The sequence below is a fragment of the Entelurus aequoreus genome, linkage group LG07 (genome assembly GCF_033978785.1).
Source record: "Entelurus aequoreus isolate RoL-2023_Sb linkage group LG07, RoL_Eaeq_v1.1, whole genome shotgun sequence".
Lineage (NCBI taxonomy): Eukaryota > Metazoa > Chordata > Actinopteri > Syngnathiformes > Syngnathidae > Entelurus > Entelurus aequoreus.
Genome location: NC_084737.1, coordinates 26,368,056 through 26,386,555, shown reverse-complemented (window position 1 = coordinate 26,386,555; position 18,500 = coordinate 26,368,056). Strand labels below are relative to the sequence as shown.

Genomic DNA, 18,500 nt, shown 5'->3' with positions numbered 1-18,500 from the left:
TTCGCGCTCTCGACTCTCATTTTCAAGAGGGTATAGTATCCGAGGTGGTTTAAAATACAAATCCGTGATCCACAATAGAAAAAGGAGAAAGTGTGGAATCCAATGAGCCCTTTTACCTAAGTTACGGTCAGAGCAAAAAAAGATACGTCCTGCACTGCACTCTAGTCCTTCACTCTCACGTTCCTCATCCACGAATCTGTCATCCTCGCTCAAATTAATGGGGTAATCGTCGCTTTCTCGGTCCGAATCGCTCTCGCTCTGATGTAAACAATGGGGAAATGTGAGGAGCCTTTCAACCTGCGGCGTCACGCTACTTCCGGTAGAGGCAAGGCTTTTTTTATCAGCGACCAAAAGTTGCGAACTTTATCGTCGATGTTCTCTACTTAATTCTTTCAGCAAAAATATGGCAATATCGCGAAATGATCAAGTATGACACATAGAATGGATCTGCTATCCCCGTTTAAATAAAAAAAATTCATTTCAGTAGGCCTTTAATATTTGTGGTTCCTACATTATATATCAATATAGATCAATACAGTCTGCAGGGATACAGTCCGTAAGCACACATGATTGTATTTCTTTATGACCAAAAAAAAAAAAAAAAGACACATTTTCAAGCTTTGAGCGGTCCGCAGCTACAAAAAGGTTGAGGACCACTGCTCTAATCCACACTAAAGTTTGGTGCACATCCCCTACTCAGGTACGATTGGAAGAAGTGTGCCAGGGCACGGCTAGACTGCATAAAGACATGGAACATTGCGCCTAGCTAGGTCTTAATGGTAACCGACACATTTCACGATAGACATAAGGACCCAAAGTAACGCAAACGTCAAAACCCACGGCACATTCGCTTACCATCGTCTACATTTGTGTAAAGAATATGCGTCATTTTGTTATTGTGATGGCTTCTCTCCACGTAGTTGAAGACAACTGCCTCCTTCTACAGAAGACATAGTCAGAGCAGCTTTGAAGTTGGGGAAATACATTGCAATAATACAGCAGTATTGCTTGGTGGCAACCATGTGACCTAGAAGCCCCAACCCCTTACTTCAGGTTAATACATGGAAGGCAAACATTCAGTATGGCTACGGTTTATTTAGCTTTAGCAGTACATATGTGGGCATATTTTAAAATGTTTTGCTGTAAATATACAAGCCAAATGTGTGTGTATATATATATATATATATATATATATATATATTTATATATATGAATAAAGGTCAGAAAAAAACGCAGAGGATATATCATCCCTACAAGCCTGTTTCGCAGACGAGCAGGGAAACCTGCGAAACAGGCTTGTAGGTATGATATAACCTGTTTTTTCTGACCTAACGTATATATTCCGCTCTACCCCGGTATTGAGCACTGTATAACGGATAAACCACAGAAACCTCGACTGAATATACAATATATATATATATATATATATATATATATATACATATATATATATATATATATATATATAAGAGCTGAATGTGATGTAGTTTGGGGTTTTCTCAAGTTAAAAATGGTCCACATTACCAAAAATGGCCTTTTCAAACTACTGTATCTGGTTGACAGCACATCATTACTTCGCATCTAGATAAGTCTACCAATTAAGCATTCAGCTATGAAAGAGAACGTTGGACTTGTTCGTGCATCCATAAGTAAATACAGTTTTGTGCATTGTCAATGCATATATATATATAATATATACGTTTTTGGAGTTGCTGTTGCAAGCCAAATATTTTGCCATCATCTATAATTCAGCATCTGCAGTTGCTTTAATGGTGCGTCTCAATTTTAGTTAGATTCAGCAACATCCAGATTAGGCATGGACCGGTTACCGGTTTGAGGGTATACTTCGGTATTAATAAGTGATCCTTTCCAAAACCACTAATATTTTCTTTCATAGAGTTCCTGAGGTATGACAGAAAGTAGAAGTTAGAAATCCTTCCGGTTGCATTCAACTGCAACAACGTAAAGTATCACAGCCTTTCATCCAGCTCTGCATGCTGTACAGTGGATAAACGACATGCAAAACGGGCTTGCGGACAGTGGTAGCAAAAGAAAGACACACTGAACATGATAGTGCATGTACATCGCTATATGCTAAATTTAAGTTAAAGTTAAATCTGTCTTGCCTGTCATGTATTAATTAACATTTGAACCTTATTGAAAATGAGATAATCTTAGTCATCTAATTATGTGAATCACAACTTAACTATTCATGAGAATTGTTGTATGTATTATTCATTAATTTTAATTGTGGTCTAAATTAAGAACAAGGAGTGAACAAATATGTTAGTAATAGCTATGAAGTGAAAAAGGGGTAGGATTAAATAAGATCTGCTTCTTCCTACTCCTTTTCGAACATTTAATGAGAAAATGGAAATATGCAATGTATCACATAGTAATGGTATGCATGTTCAAAATAAACTTCAACAACAACTACCCTTTGCATCTGGTGTAAGTGACACAAATACTAACTTGTTAAGGAGGATATGGCATTCTAAAATGACTAACACCAACTGGCTAACACGACACGAAGAAGAGAAGCTATGTTATGTTTTACTTTAACACTAAAATTAAAGGCCTACTGAAATGAATTTTTTTTATTTAAACGGGGATAGCAGATCCATTCTATGTGTCATACTTGATCATTTTGCGATATTGCCATATTTTTGCTGAAAGGATTTAGTATAGAACAACGTCGATAAAGTTCGCAACTTTTGGTCTCTGATAAAAAAAAACCTTGCCCCTACCGGAAGTAGCGTGACGTTGTCAGTTGTTCACTCCCTCGTATTTTCCTATTGTTTTCAACGCAGCTAGAGCTATTCGGACCATTACCCCATTATTTGAGCGAGGATGAAAGATTCGTGGACGAGGAACGTTAGAGTGACGGACTAGAATGCAGTGAAATACATATTTTTTTTCACTCTGACCGTAACTTAGGTACAAGCTGGCTCATTGGATTCCACACTCTCTCCTTTTTCTATTGTGGATCACGGATTTGTATTTTACTATATCCTATATCCTCTTGAAAATGAGGGTCGAGAACGCAAAATGGACATTCAGTGCCTTTTATCTCCACGACAATACATCGACGAAGCTCATGCTAATTAGCATGAGCTAACGTGATAGCATCTGTCTCAAATGCAGATAGAAACAAAATAAATAAATCCCTGACTGGAAGGATAGACAGAAGATCAACAATACTATTACACCATGTACATGTAACTACACGGTTAATAGATCTCAGCCTGGCAAAGCTTAACAATGCTGTTGCTAACGACGCTAAGGCTGACTTAGCAACCGGACCTCACAGAGTTATGATAAAAACATTAGCGCTCCAGATCTGCCCAGCTCATCAACACCCGTGCTCACCTGCGTTCCAGCGATCGACGGCGCGACGAAGGACTTCACCCGATCATGGTGGTGGCCGGTTAGCATCGGCTAGCGCGTCTGCTATCCAAGTGAGTAATCCTTGTTGTGCTGCTACAGCCAGCCGCTATACACCGACCCACCTACAACGTTCTTCTTAGCAGCCTCCATTGTTCATTAAACAAATTGCAAAAGATTCACCAACACAGATGTCCAGAATACTGTGGAATTATGAAATGAAAACAGAGCTTTTTTGTATTGTATTCAATGAGGAAGGCATACCTCTGTTCCCCGGGCTACGTCACGCGCATACGTCATCCTCCGAAGGCTTTTTCAACCGGAAGTGTGGCGGGAAATTTAAAATTGCACTTTATAAGTTAACCCGGCCGTATTGGCATGTGTTGCAATGTTAAGATTTCATCATTGATATATAAACTATCAGACTGCGTGGTCGGTAGTAGTGGGTTTCAGTTGGCCTTTAAAGTTATAATTGAGGCAGCAAATTAATCAAAACTCAACAAATACACACTCCTACAACTCCAAAGCACTCTCGTGGACAAGTTGCTATTGTTGCTATGGAATACAAGGTATTTATTAATCAAATTTTATTAAAGGCCTACTGAAACCCACTACTATCGACCACGCAATCTGATAGTTTATATATCAATGATGAAATCCTAACATTGCAACACATGCCAATACGGCCGGGTTAGCTTACTAAAGTGCAATTTTAAATTTCGCGCGTAATATCCTGCTGAAAACGTCTCGGTATGATGACGCCTGCGCGTGACGTCACGGATTGTAGAGGACATTTTGGGACAGCATTGTGGTCAGCTAATAAGTCATCTGTTTTCATCGCAAAATTCCACAGTATTCTGGACATCTGTGTTGGTGAATCTTTTGCAATTTGTTCAATGAACAATGGAGACAGCAAAGAAAGCTGTAGGTGGGAAGCGGTGTATCGCAGCAACACAAACACGTAGCCGGTGTTTCATTGTTTACATTCCCGAAAAATGACAGTCAAGCTTTACCATTGGCCTGAGGAGAACTGGGACAACAGAGACTCTGACCAGGAGGACTTTGAGTTGGATACGCAGACGCGGTACCGTGAGTACGCAGCTGCGGCTTCCAAACATTTGATCGCTTGCCCGTACGTGCGTGCCTCTATGTGCATGTCACGTACGTAACTTTGGGGACTTTGGGGAAATATATGTGCTGTATGAACTTTGGGGAGGTGAACGGTACTTTGGGCTGTGGGATTGAGTGTGTTGTGCAGGTGTTTGAGTTGTATTGGCGGGTTATATGGATGGGAGGGGGGAAGTGTTTGTTATGCGGGATTAATTTGTGGCATATTAAATATAAGCCTGGTTGTGTTGTGGCTAATAAGAGTATATATGTCTTGTGTTTATTTACTGTTTTAGTCATTCCCAGCTGAATATCAGGTCCCACCCGCCTCTCACAGCATCTTCCCTATCTGAATGGCTCCGACTGCCCTCTAGTCCTTCACTCTATCACTTTCCTCATCCACGAATCCTCGCTCAAATTAATGGGGAAATTGTCGCTTTCTCGGTCCGAATCGCTCTCGCTGCTGGAGGCCATGATTGTAGTAAACCATGTGCAGATGTGAGGAGCTCCACACCCGGTGACATCACGCACATATCGTCTGCTACTTCCGGTACAGGCAAGGCTTTTTTTATCAGCGACCAAAAGTTGCGAACTTTATCGTCGATGTTCTCTACTAAATCCTTTCAGCAAAAATATGGCAATATCGCGAAATGATCAAGTAGGACACATAGAATGGACCTGCTATCCCCGTTTAAATAAGAAAATCGCATTTCAGTAGGCCTTTAATACTAGGTAGCCAGGTTTTCTTGCTACGAAACATTGCACCGTGCACGCTTTAACAACAACAACACACAAATCCTTTCCATGTGGAAGTTACCTAAAGAAAACTGTGACCTTTGCAGACTGTTTCGCCTAAGTAGCTTGGGCCTTTATGAACTCTGTAATAACTTACTAAAATCTGTATTGAAACAATTTCTACAAGCAAGAACAGTGCATTTGTATGGCATTCCACTCTTTCAATTTACTTTTTTCAAGAAATACACTGCGTTTGCCCACCATGTGCTTGAGTCCGAAGCAAGAGAAACCAGATGTGACAGCAGGTGCAACCCAGCAATCTAACTGATGGCACAAACAAAGGGGTCGAAGCTCAAATGCTCAGTGTGATGCACTAGCGAGGGCTGGACAGAAAGGGAGAATCATGCCAAATAATAAAATCGGTAGAAATAATTTTTGTCTTGTTTATTTGCCATTTCATTTAAGTTAGTCAAATAGCAGTTTTTCCACTTTAATTTGGACAATTATTCATTAATGTATCCATAAATATATCTGGTTTATGATTGAATTTAAAGATATAGTACAGCAAATGTTATTAAACATTTCAACATTGACCCAAAAGACTTACAGATTGGGAACAAAACAAAATCAAGTCCACACTGACTAGAGAGGGGTGGAGAAACAAAGCTTATGAAGCTTCTAGAGCAGCTTTATTTCATATGGGACAAATGCAACCAAGTAGGGAGAGACATACGCCACAATACAATATGAAATAATATATATTGTTATACATACAGTGCCTCCGGAAAGTATTCACAGTGCTTCACTTGTTTCCACATTTATAAAAGCAACAGCCTTACTCCAAAATAGAATAAATTAATTCATACAAAAACCCAATGACAACATGGAGAAGTGTTTGTTTTTATTTTCAAATGTACTAAAAATCAATATCATATATATATATATATATACACAAAGTGCATCCAGAAAGTACTCAGCGCTTAATTTTTCACTTTTTTTTTAAAGCCTTAGTCCAAAATGGATAGATACATGTTTACTCTCAAAATTCTACACACAATACACCATAATGACAATGTGAATTTTTTTTATTTAAATTTTGCAAAATAATAATAATAATTATTATTATAAAAATAAAAATAAATCACATGTACATAAGTATTCACAGCCTTTGCTCAATACTTTGTTGAGGCACCTTTGGCAAAAACTACAGTTACGAGTCTTTTTGAATATGATGCCACAAGTTTTGCACACCTATCTATGGGCAGTTTCGCCCATTCCTCTTTGCAGCACCTCTCAAGCTCCATCAGGTTGGATGGGAAGTGTTTGTTTTAATCCGGAATGTCTATGTACATTGCTGCATTCATCTTTCTCTTTATCTTGACTAGTCCCCCTGTTTGTGCCGCTGGAAAACATCCCCACATCATGATGCCACCCCCACGTTTCACTGTAAAGATGGTATTGATCTGTTGATGAGCAGTGCCTGGTTTCCTCCAAATGTGATGCCTGGCATTCACGCCAAAGAGTTTAATCTTTGTTGCATCAGACCATGGGATTTTGTTTCTTATGGTCTATGAGTCTTTCAGGTGCATTTTGGCAAACGTTTTACTAAAAAAGGGCTTCCGTCTGGCCACTCTACCAAACAGGTCTGATTGGTGGATTGCTGCAGAGATGGAAGTCCTTCTGGAAGGTTCTCTTCTCTCCACAGAAGAATGCTGTAGCTCTGACAGAGTGACTATCGGGTTCTTGGTCACTTCCATGACTAGACTACGGTAAGCTGAATGCAGCAATATACAGAGACATCCTGGATGAAAACCAATGCTTCCAATCCAACTTTAAGGAGATTGAACAAATTAACCTTTTAATAGGGACCCAAACAAGTTTTGCATTGAATATTGAACAAGCAAAGCTTATATAACTTTATAGTGACATGCAAAATCCAGTTTCAAATAATAATAATAATAATTAAAAAATATCAATTGCATATCAAATACAATTTAAATAAAAATGTAATGCCTCTTTTCTATTTGCAGCCTTCTGAGGTAAATATCAACATTAACTTTTTCCACAGGCTAATAAATTTGAAAATAAAATAATGAATAAACCAACCATTCAGGACTTTAAACTGCTCAGTTTACAACACACTGATCTAATCTGATGTGCCCAAGCCAGATACCTGCCATCTTTTCTTGGATGCTAGTTCATTAATGTCGGGGCTTAGGCTTTGAGCTGAGGCAACCTTCATTATCCAACGAAGGTGTTCATCAGTCATTAAAGCTCGTAGTCCACCCGGACCACAGTCTTGGGGGCGTGCCTTAAAGGCACTGCCTTTAACGTCCTCTACGAGCTGTCGTCACGTCCGCTTCTCATAATAATAATAATAATAATACCTGGGATTTATATAGCGCTTTTCTAAGTACCCAAAGTCGCTTTACATGTTAAAAACCCGTCATTCATTCACACCTGGTGGTGGTAAACTACTTTCGTAGCCACAGCTGCCCTGGGGTAGACTGACGGAAGCGTGGCTGCCAATTTGCGCCTACGGCCCCTCCGACCACCACCTGTCATTCATTCAACATTCATTCACCGGTGTGAGTGGCACCGGGGGCAAGGGTGAAGTGTCCTGCCCAAGGACACAACGGCATGGTAAGAGGCGGGGAGCGAACCTGCAACCCTCAGGTTTCTGACACGGGCGCTCTACCCACTACGCCATGCCGCCCCGTCACGTCCGCTTCTCATCCATTCGAACAACGTGCCGGCCCAGTCACAAGATATGTGCTGCTCCGTGCGTCGGTTGAGGTGGGCGGGGTTGGGGGGGGCAGGGTTTGGTGGTATACACAATATATTGCAGCCTGGAAGAGTTAGGGCTGCAAGGTGTTCTGGGTATTTGTTCTGTTGTGTTTATGTTGTGTTACGGTGCGGATGTTCTCCCGAAATGTGTTTGTCATTCTTGTTTGGTGTGGGTTCACAGTGTGGCGTATATTTCTAACAGTGTTAAAGTTGTTTATACGGCCACCCTCAGTGTAACCTGTATCGCTGTTGATCCAAGTATGCGTTGCATTCACTTGTGTGTGCGTACAGAAGCCGCACATATTATGTGACTGGGCCAGCACTCATTGGACTGGATGAAAAGCGGACGTGACGATTTTCGGGAGGGGCACTGAAATTTGTGAGTCTCCCGGGAGGGTTGGCAAGTATGAGAATTAGCGGTGAATGGGTGTTACCGCGGCACCGCCGCTGTATATAATCGGCGGGCCAGCTCTAGTGTTAATTTGATATCGCCTAAAGGGCCAAGTGAAATTACACGGTGGGCCAAATTTGGCCCGCGGGCCAGAGTTTGACCCCCATGGCCTAAACTGACAAAAGATACATTTGCCAAGCTTGTGGCATCGTATTCAAAAAGGCTTGAGGCTGTAATTGCTGCCAAAGGTGCATCAACAAAGTATTGAGCAAAGGCTGTAAATACTTGCATAACTACATTTTTTTATTCTATATTTATAATAAATTTGCAATTTTTTTCCCACATTGTCGTTATGGGGTATTGTCTGTAGAATTTTGAGGGAAAAAAATGAAGTTTTGACACACCTTCTCATTCAATGCGTTTTCTTTATTTTCATGACTATTTACATAGTAGATTGTCACTGAAGGCATCAAAACTATGAATGAACACATGTGGAGTTATGTATTTAAAAAAAAGTGAAATAACTGAAAACATGTTTTATATTGTAGTTTCTTCAAAATAGCCACACTTTGATCTGATTACTGCCTTGCACACTCTCAGCATTCTCTCGACGAGCTTCAAGAAGTAATCACCTGAAATGGTTTTCACTTCACAGGTGTGCTTGAAGCTCACCGAAAGAATGCCAAGAGTGTGCAAAGCAGTAATCATATGTATATATATATATATATATATATATATATATATATATATATATATATATATATATATATATATATATATATACACACACACTCTCACACACACACACACACACAGACACATACATATATGCACACCTATATACACACGTACACATTTATATATACACACACATATACATAAATATACAGACACACCCACACACACATAAATATACACATTTACATAAATGTACACACACACACACATATATATATATATGTACATGTACATACATATATACTGTAAATAGATATATACATACATATACACATACATGCCTTTAAAGCCTTTGATCAATACTTAGTTGATGCACCTTTGACAACCATGACAGCTTCAAGTCTTTTTAAATTTAATTCCACAAGCTTAGTTTTCCTCTTTGAAAAGTTTCGCCCATTCTTATTTGCAGGATTTCTTAAACTCCATGAAGTTGGATGTGAAGCACTGTTGTACAGTAGGGATGTAACGATATTGTAGATCCCGCTGTATTGCGGTTTCAAACTCTTCAAAATAATGCCTTAACGTGTGACAGTATCAACAAAAACTTAGTGAATGTATTTTTTTCTGGAGCTTTAGCGTTGGTCGGGTTTGAAAGTAAACATCTCCTAGAATCCTTTGCGCAGCGCAGGACCGCCGTGGAATGCCGTAAGCAGGAAGGGGAATGTAGTAGATCAGAGGAATAGTTTTTTTGTGGACATTTAAAAATGTCATCAAAATCCACCCATAACTGTTTGAGTTATGTTGCTAACAAACACACAAACAAGCTCTGGTGAAAACATAACCTCTTTGGTAGAGGTAAGAACTTTTCGTCTCCAATGCCAGCGAGCCAGGATACAACGCACGGAGAGAAATCCCCAAAAAAACCTGTACACTGCAGGAAATACAAGTAAACTGAAAAGCTACCTGAAAAATCCTCAATCCATCCATCCATTTTCTACCATGTGTCTCTCTCGATGTCGCAGGTGGACAAGCTGCACACTGCCAGGAAGACAGCGTACACACCCTGGACAAGTTGCCACCTCATAAACCGCCACCCAAAAAGAGATTTGAAGCCAGCTAAGCTAAACATCAGTTTGTGAGGTGTTCACGTTAATTAAAGTTAAATTGTTAACTTTTCTGAAAAACAGTATTTTCCGAACCGGAACGAAAATATGTCCGCTGTAGAGGACACTGCTTCTCATACGGTAAAAGTTGAAAGACACTAAAGTGAACATTTTTGTTTTACACTTGTTATACTGAATGTTCGCATTATTACTTTAAAAGACTTCAACTGCAAGTTATTTTTTTAATATTTCAAACAGTAGATGTTCCTGCACAATTATTTACAGTTAAATGTACATGTTTCTAGTAATAAATATGAATAGAACATTTAAGTATTATTTTTGTGTTCAGTTACTGTACAGGTAAGTTTGTTTATCCTAAACATTCCTGAAACCTTATTTTACACACTATGCCCTTTTTTTCCGGACATATACCACAATAATATCGTACTGTGGCCTTAATACCGTGATAATAGCGCACTGTGAGATTTTGATACCGTTACATCCCTAGTGTACAGCCATGTTGAGATCGCTCTAGAAATGTTCAATCAAGACTGGGCTCTGGCTGCGCCAGTCAAAGACATTCACCAAGTTGCTCTGAAGCCACTAATTTGATATCTTGACTTAATGCTGGAGTGCAGTCAGTTACAATCAGGTTTTTAATCACATCCCTGACTAAGGCCCTTTTCCCCTGATCACTCAGTTTAGAATGTCGGCCAGTTCTAGGAAGAGTCCTGGTGCTTCCGAACTTCTTTCATTCCCAGATGACGGAGGACAATGTGCTCACCTTTAAAGCAGCATTATTTCTTCGCCAGATTTTTGCCTGGAGACAATCCTGTCAAACAGGTCTACAGACAATTTATTTGACTTTATGCTTGGTATATGTTTGGTCCAAAAAATGGAATTTACCACACTCAAATTAGGCTGTAGAAACATCCAACTGATGATAAGTGAAAACATGATTAGCTCAATTTAAGGCTTAATGACAAAAACTGTGAATACATATGTACAAGTTAATTACCTACAACAAAAGATAATCACCAAAACAAATCTCCCGTTGTCATTATGGGGTAGAGTGTAGAATTTTGAGGGAAAAATGTAATAAATTATGTAATAAGGATGTGACGTAAAATGCACAAAAAATGTGTTGTGAATACTTCCCAAATGCACTGTTCTATACTTCCATATAGTATTTTAATTCTAATTATTTGTGGGGAAAATATGTAAAATGTATAAAATGTTTTTATTTAATATTGTAATAAAAAATCTTGTGCAAATAGGCCTAAGGAAGGCTTTACCCCTAATAGTCACTTGCCTGCCTGTCATCCCTTCCAGTTGCACTGTCTTCCCTTTTGATCAATAAAGTAAATCTATCCATCCATCTGGTAGTCTCTGCAACTAATAAGTTTAAACTTTTGTTAAATCCAAGCAAATGTGAGACATTTGCCAGACTAGCCTAATAACTGATTATTTAGCGACAGATGACTGTTTATGACTGAGTGAAAATATCATATCACGGTTATCGTGACCAAAATTATTATGGTTACCATTATTATTGTGGTATTGTTGAATGTGCTCAAAAAGTACTTATACACACTCTGAAATCTGTTGGCCAAGTTTTATTTTTTATGTAACTAAAATACACACAGTTAGGGAAGATGTCACCATGCACAGCGCTGATCCGCAGTACAGATGTTAGAATTATTCAGAAGAAAGGAAGACAACAGGGCAACTTGCAATACTTGGAGTGGATATTGCATCAAATTGAGAAAATACTAGCAGAAACCTTAGCAGACACAGCATGTGATAACATTGAATGAATGACGCGTTTTCGATCCCCTGAGACAGAAGTGAATCTACCAGCAGCGGCGGCTAAGTCAGCAAGTCGTCTGCTGTTCATCTGCAGGTAACCAACAAACTGACACTGCTTATCATGTTAAAACATGCAATAATTAACTGTAAACGTGAAATTAATATTTCACATGCAACAGATGACAACACGGCCCCTGACCAGCAGTATGCACACCACCTTCCTAAGAAGGGTTTTCCACAGCTGAAGACATAGTGATTAGTCAAATATCGCGTATGCTTCCTAAAAGAGCAGATATGCTTAATTTTCTGCCAAATAATGGTTGATTGTCATAGTTGATGGTTAAAGAAATTGCACAGTGTAATGTTCTACTTCACTTGACTTGCTTGTATTTATTTGTCTTTGACTGAACATGTACTTACTTTTGAGCGCTCAGCATATATACTGTGTAATAAATAAAAATAATACTTTTCATTTCCATTTAAAAAATGTTAAACATCTTACCGAACCTTTTTGTGCAACTGTCATTTGTCATAATGGAGAAATACATTAATGTGTCTTGTTTTCATGTTAGCATTTAGGATAGCAATCTGGCAGTGCATGAGTATATCAAATTGCAGTTGTCAATCAAGGTTTTTCGATCATTTTAATTTAGAACACCTCTGAAGTTTTACTGCGGTTATCATTATCACCGGCTATCGTTACAGCCCTCGTGAGCTGCTATCTAAATCGTCAATTTCACATCTTTTTACAACATTGGTGCAGTTACCATTATTTACTTCTGACATAGAACTCCATGAAGGAGGGTTCAGCAATCACCGGGGCTAACATTTCCTGCAACAATACCGTGGCTTCACGTCTATTAATCCCAGCGCGTGGTCATTTTCCAATAAAATGAAATTCGATTGAGAAGACATGTATTTTAATGGCCAAACACTTATCGGAAGCTCATGCTGCACATTTATATTATCAGAACAGATTACAGATGTAGTACCTGATGGAGCAGTACATACCAGAAACTGCTTTGGTTCAATAGCTCCTCCACTCTTTTTACTGGCATGTTTTGTAGTTTGCTTCAGTGTCTAGAAAGATGGAAATATTGCCTTTAGAGCCATGACAGGAAAGAACAACTCAATTATATTTTACTTTGTTTGCTTACTTCGGCGTAACAGTACAACTCATCCACAGCAAGACAGTAACGCAAATATAAATAATAATAAAATATATTAGGTCCCATAATGTTTTTGCCAACTGGTCTTCCCACTGTCTACTTGAATGCAAAAAGTAGGATATCCCTTCTTGTCATGGTAACAAATTACTCTATATGTATCTAAAAGACAGTCTATCCCCATTATGGGACCCGCATCCAATCCAGCAATCTCGAAACCTTCTTGGTAGGAGTGTCATGTTCGTAGCGCACTCTAAGAACATTTCTTGACGCTGTCTGCTATTTAACATCAGCATAGCCATTATAGACGTAATATTTCTAATCCGTGCCAATATTACAGCGGACATTGGGTACAATAAGAACTGCACTGTTGACTTGTAAGGAGCCGCAAAAAGCAATACATTAATCCACGCTTAAGGGAAATAAGCACACCTCAGTGTACGGGAGACAGCGGACATTGGGTACAATAAGAACTGCACTGTTGACTTGTAAGGAGCCGCAAAAAGGGGGGGGGGGGTGGTGGTGGTGGTGGTAGCGGGGGTGTACAATGTAAACTGGAAGAGTTAGGGCTGCATGGGATTCTGGGTATTCGTTCTGTTGTATTTATGTTGTTTAACGGTGCGGATGTTCTCCAGAAATGTGTTTGTCATTCTTTTTTGGTGTGGGTTCACAGTGTGGGTAACAGTGTTAAAGTTGTTTTATACGGTCACCGTCAGTGTAAGCTGTGTGGTCACATAGTGGTCAAAGAGCCGCATGCGGCTCCGGAGCCGCGGGTTGCCGACCCCTGCCTTAAACGAATAATTATTTAGCCTAAACCTCGTTTCAGCCACACTAAAATATTGTTTAAGGTCCTATCCTCAGACAATTTTTTGCACGAGTAAGTGCGCCGTGTATTTCTTTGTATGGACTCATCGATTGTTTACAAACTGAGTTCGGAGAGGAAGTGACGTCAGAAAGAACGAGCCACAGCCAGCTTCATAATAAAGCGGTTTCGTAACTCAGAGCTAACCACTGGAAATATGGAGGAGAGTCATCCAGACATGCCCGTGTTTCTCCTTCCGTCTGTACAGACGCTTGTGGAAATCACACATGAATACCTTAAGAGAAAGCGATTGCAGCTATTTCGGATACAACACTTATCAGACGGCAAGAGAACTTTCGAATGTCCAGGTCAGCTGTGATTCTACTTAGCGAAAAACTTTGTCCATTTGTCGAAGGAGAGTCAACGAGAATGCAAGCTCCCGTGGATGTGATAAAAAAAAGGTAGCGTGTGCTTTGTATTAGTTGAGGGCAACATAAATGGCAGTTGAGGGAAACTACGGAAAACAGTGAATGCATTTGGACTGGCAAAGCAGACTGTATCAGTAATTGTCCGCCATGTATGTCGCGGACTCAACGTCTAGGTCCAGAGTATATAAAGTCACCAAAAAAAAAATGGACAAAGAAGGTGAAGGGAAAAGAGTAAGGAGTGTCCTGACCAGATATCTAGATCCCTAGTTTGATTGATGTAAAATGTTCTTTATCATATTGTTTACGTGTCTAATAAAGATTTGATGAATTTACGATGGCTCAGGTGTGATTCACTACAATAGGGCCCCACAGCCCACTGGATTCCAGTTAATTGAAATATCACAACAGTGGATATTGTTCAGATAAATTAAATTTAAGAACTTGCACACAAAGCAACACTGGAGATGACTATGACGCATTTTTTGCACATGCGTATGGAATTGGGGGTTAAATCACCAAAAACGAATCCTGGGTGCGGCCACCACTGCTGCCCACTGCTCCCCTCACCTCCCAGGGGTGATCAAGGGTGATGGGTCAAATGCAGAGAATAATTTCGCCACACCTAGTGTGTGTGTGACAATCATTGGTACTTTAAAGGCCTACTGAAACCCACTACTACCGACCACGCAGTCTGATAGTTTATATATCAATGATGAAATCTTAACATTATAACACATGCCAATACGGCCGGGTTAACTTATAAAGTGACATTTTAAATTTGCCGCTAAACTTCCGGTTCGAAACGCCTCTGCGGATGACGTATGCGCGTGACGTAGCCCGGCGAACACGGGTATGCCTTCCACATTGAAGCCGATATGAAAAAGCTCTGTTTTCATTTCATAATTCCACAGTATTCTGGACATCTGTGTTCGTGAATCTGTTTCAATCATGTTCATTGCATTATGGAGAAGGAAGCCAAGCAAGCAAAGAAGAAAGTTGTCGGTGCGAAATGGACGTATTTTTCGAACGTAGTCAGCCACAACAGTACACAGCCGGCGCTTCTTTGTTTACATTCCCGAAAGATGCAGTCAAGATGGAAGAACTCGGATAACAGAGACTCTAACCAGGAGGACTTTTGATTTGGATACACAGACGCCTGTAGAGAACTGGGACAACACAGACTCTTACCAGGATTACTTTGATTTGGATGACAAAGACGCAGACGTGCTACTGTGAGTATGCAGCTTTGGCTTTTTTTTGCGTATGTACGTAACTTTTTTTAAATATATAAGCTTTATGAACCTTGGGTTAGGTGAACGGTCTTTTGGGCTGAGTGATTGTGTGTGTTGATCATGTGTTTGAATTGTATTGGCGTGTTCTATGGAGCTAGGAGCTAGCAGAGGAGCTAGGAGCTAGCATAACAAACACGCAGGTGTTATTATGCAGGATTAATTTGTGGCATATTAAATATAAGCCTGGTTGTGTTGTGGCTAATAGAGTATATATATGTCTTGTGTTTATTTACTGTTGTAGTCATTCCCAGCTGAATATCAGGTACCGTGAGTATGCAGCCTTGGCTGCTAAACATTCGATAACTTGACCGTATGTGCGCGTCACGTACGTAACTTTTTAAAAATATATAAGCTTTATGAACCTTGGGTTAGGTAAACTGTCTTTTGGGCTGAGTGATTGTGTGTGTTGATCAGGTGTTTGAATTGTATTGGCGTGTTCTATGGAGCTAGGAGCTAGCAGAGGAGCTAGGAGCTAGCATAACAAACACGCAGGTGTTTTTATGCAGGATTAATTTGTGGCATATTAAATATAAGCCTGGTTGTGTTGTGGCTAATAGAGTATATATATGTCTTGTGTTTATTTACTGTTGTAGTCATTCCCAGCTGAATATCAGGTCACCCTCGGGTCTCACAGCATCTTCCCTATCTGAATAGCTTCAACTCCCCACTAGTCCTTCACTTGCACTTTACTCATCCACAAATCTTTCATCCTCGCTCAAATTAATGGGGAAATTGTCGCTTTCTCGGTCCGAATCTCTCTCACTTCATGCGGCCATCATTGTAAACAATAGGGAACTTTGCATATATGTTCAACTGACTACGTCACGCTACTTCCGGTAGGTGCAAGCCTTTTTTTTATCAGATACCAAAAGTTGCAATCTTTATCGTCGTTGTTCTATACTAAATCCTTTCAGCAAAAATATGGCAATATCGCGAAATGATCAAGTATGACACATAGAATAGATCTGCTATCCCCGTTTAAATAAAAAAAATTCATTTCAGTAGGCCTTTAACTTTTTTTTTATTAGGTCGCGTGGTGCCGGCGGATGGAGGGGCGGGGGTCTTAAAACGGTGGCATTGTTGTGTGTGGACACGGATAAGGTTAGGTGGGATTTACCCTGAATAACCTTAGTGTAAACGGGGCCTTAGTGCATGGAAACAGCCACTGACTGAATAATTCCCCTTGAGTTGGACAAAGACAGTTTGAATACTGTTAACATTATATACTTAACAATGAGATGTGTAAACAACTTGGTTATTGTTATAGGGTACTAAATTCGCATGTCAGTCTCCTTCCTCGCTACTGACTTATAATATTGGGATGCATCAGTGACGTGCATGGTGTTTATTACTATTACTTATACAAATGGCAGTGCTACTTTTACCTATTTGATATTAAAGGACATTTCGCTAGTCATAGGAACAATGAAATAAAGAATGGAAGCGCACAATTTGATTGTACTTGACGTACTATGAATGTATCAATTTATTTCACAAGAGTGAAATATAGTCAAATACGTTGTCCTATTATAATATCAGAGTGTATACTTCTAGATTATTAGATATATCGTCATATTTAATGCAAAGTGAACCAAAGAACATGTTTTATGTTGACGCGCAGTTAAGATAACGCCAGTCACCTCGGCTCTAATTAAGGTTTTAAGGTTAAATGCTAACGATCGTAGATTAGGAAAAGTCAAATGAACACTCGGATAAACAATGATCAGGCACAGGACATGTGTCCATTTAAGGAAAGCGAGCATATACTAACCAGAAAAAGTATTCTTGCAGCTGTGACAGGAGTGCAATGGTCATCTAGCTAGCGTCCTAGCTAGCTCGGTTAGCAACGAGTGCTCCGCACAAGGCTGCATCAGTGGATCACGGCTACATTAAAAATGGCGGTTTGGACGCTACATTCACAATGTACCTCTTAAAAAACAACTAATAGCCTCAGGAATAGACTACGAGTGAGTTTTTACAACGCTGGTGTTTAGATACAGTACATGTATGTCGCCAGCTACTTAATAACCAATGAGGACGGTGTAAAATAAGTATTTCTGCTTACCTCGAATGCGTGTTACGTTCACTTCTCCATCTTGAACTACCGAGTGGGAGGGCAAAAACAAGATCTCGCGAGACTAACCGGTGTCGCGTCAACCCGGGGCACTCCTATTACGCATGTTCAAAACATTAGGAGAACGCAACCTAACACTGTTTAAATTAAGTTGTAGTCAAGGCATATAAATACAATGTATGAGGTAAATAAAGTTGGGAGTAGATTTTTAATAACAAATTCATTGTTATACATAATTATGTAGTGGTAGTTTGTACAATGGACTCCTAAATTAATATTTATGTAGAAAAAAATATTACATGTTTAAACTTGGTATTAAACTGTAAATGTATAAATGTATTCAACGTGCGGATTTAAATCATAATGACTTACAAACACAAAGTTCAACTTTCCCCCATATTCTAGGCTGACCATATTCTGAAATCCCAAAAAGAGGACACATACCGGTATGCGTGCCAAGGCATGAAAATTTGCCAATGATACTCGAACTTGCTTTATAAATAATATATTTATTTAAATAAAGCATTTTTTCTCCTGTTGACAGCAGTGTTGGCGCTGGGAATTTTCAAAGTCATAAAACTGGGTCCCACAGTAAATTTTTGGGGTCTCACTTTTTTGTAAGCGTTTTGAAAAAAAATTATAAACGTATGCATTATCCCCGAACACCTCCCTAGGGAGGTGTTTAGGGCACGTCCGACCGGTAGGAGGCCACGGGGAAGACCCAGGACACGTTGGGAAGACTAT

The 18,500-nt window shown here is 39.6% G+C and overlaps 1 protein-coding gene across 12 annotated transcripts in view; it reads right to left on the bottom strand.

Annotated features, from left to right (window-relative positions):
- The window catches only part of huwe1 (HECT, UBA and WWE domain containing E3 ubiquitin protein ligase 1), an 86,526-nt gene extending 68,697 nt beyond the window's left edge, over positions 1 to 17,829 (bottom strand). For 9 of the 12 annotated variants that reach the window (XM_062053053.1, XM_062053058.1, XM_062053064.1 and 6 more), the window contains exons 1-2: positions 17,748 to 17,829; positions 13,006 to 13,074 (exon numbers count right to left, since the gene is read on the bottom strand). The gene's annotated coding sequence lies outside the window, so the exon portion shown is untranslated. Of the gene's footprint in view, positions 1 to 12,986; positions 13,075 to 17,453; positions 17,674 to 17,747 lie in introns of those variants that run through there. The other 3 variants (XM_062053056.1, XM_062053055.1, XM_062053057.1) reach the window with 3 other exon arrangements.
- Positions 17,830 to 18,500: the final 671 nt, after the last annotated feature.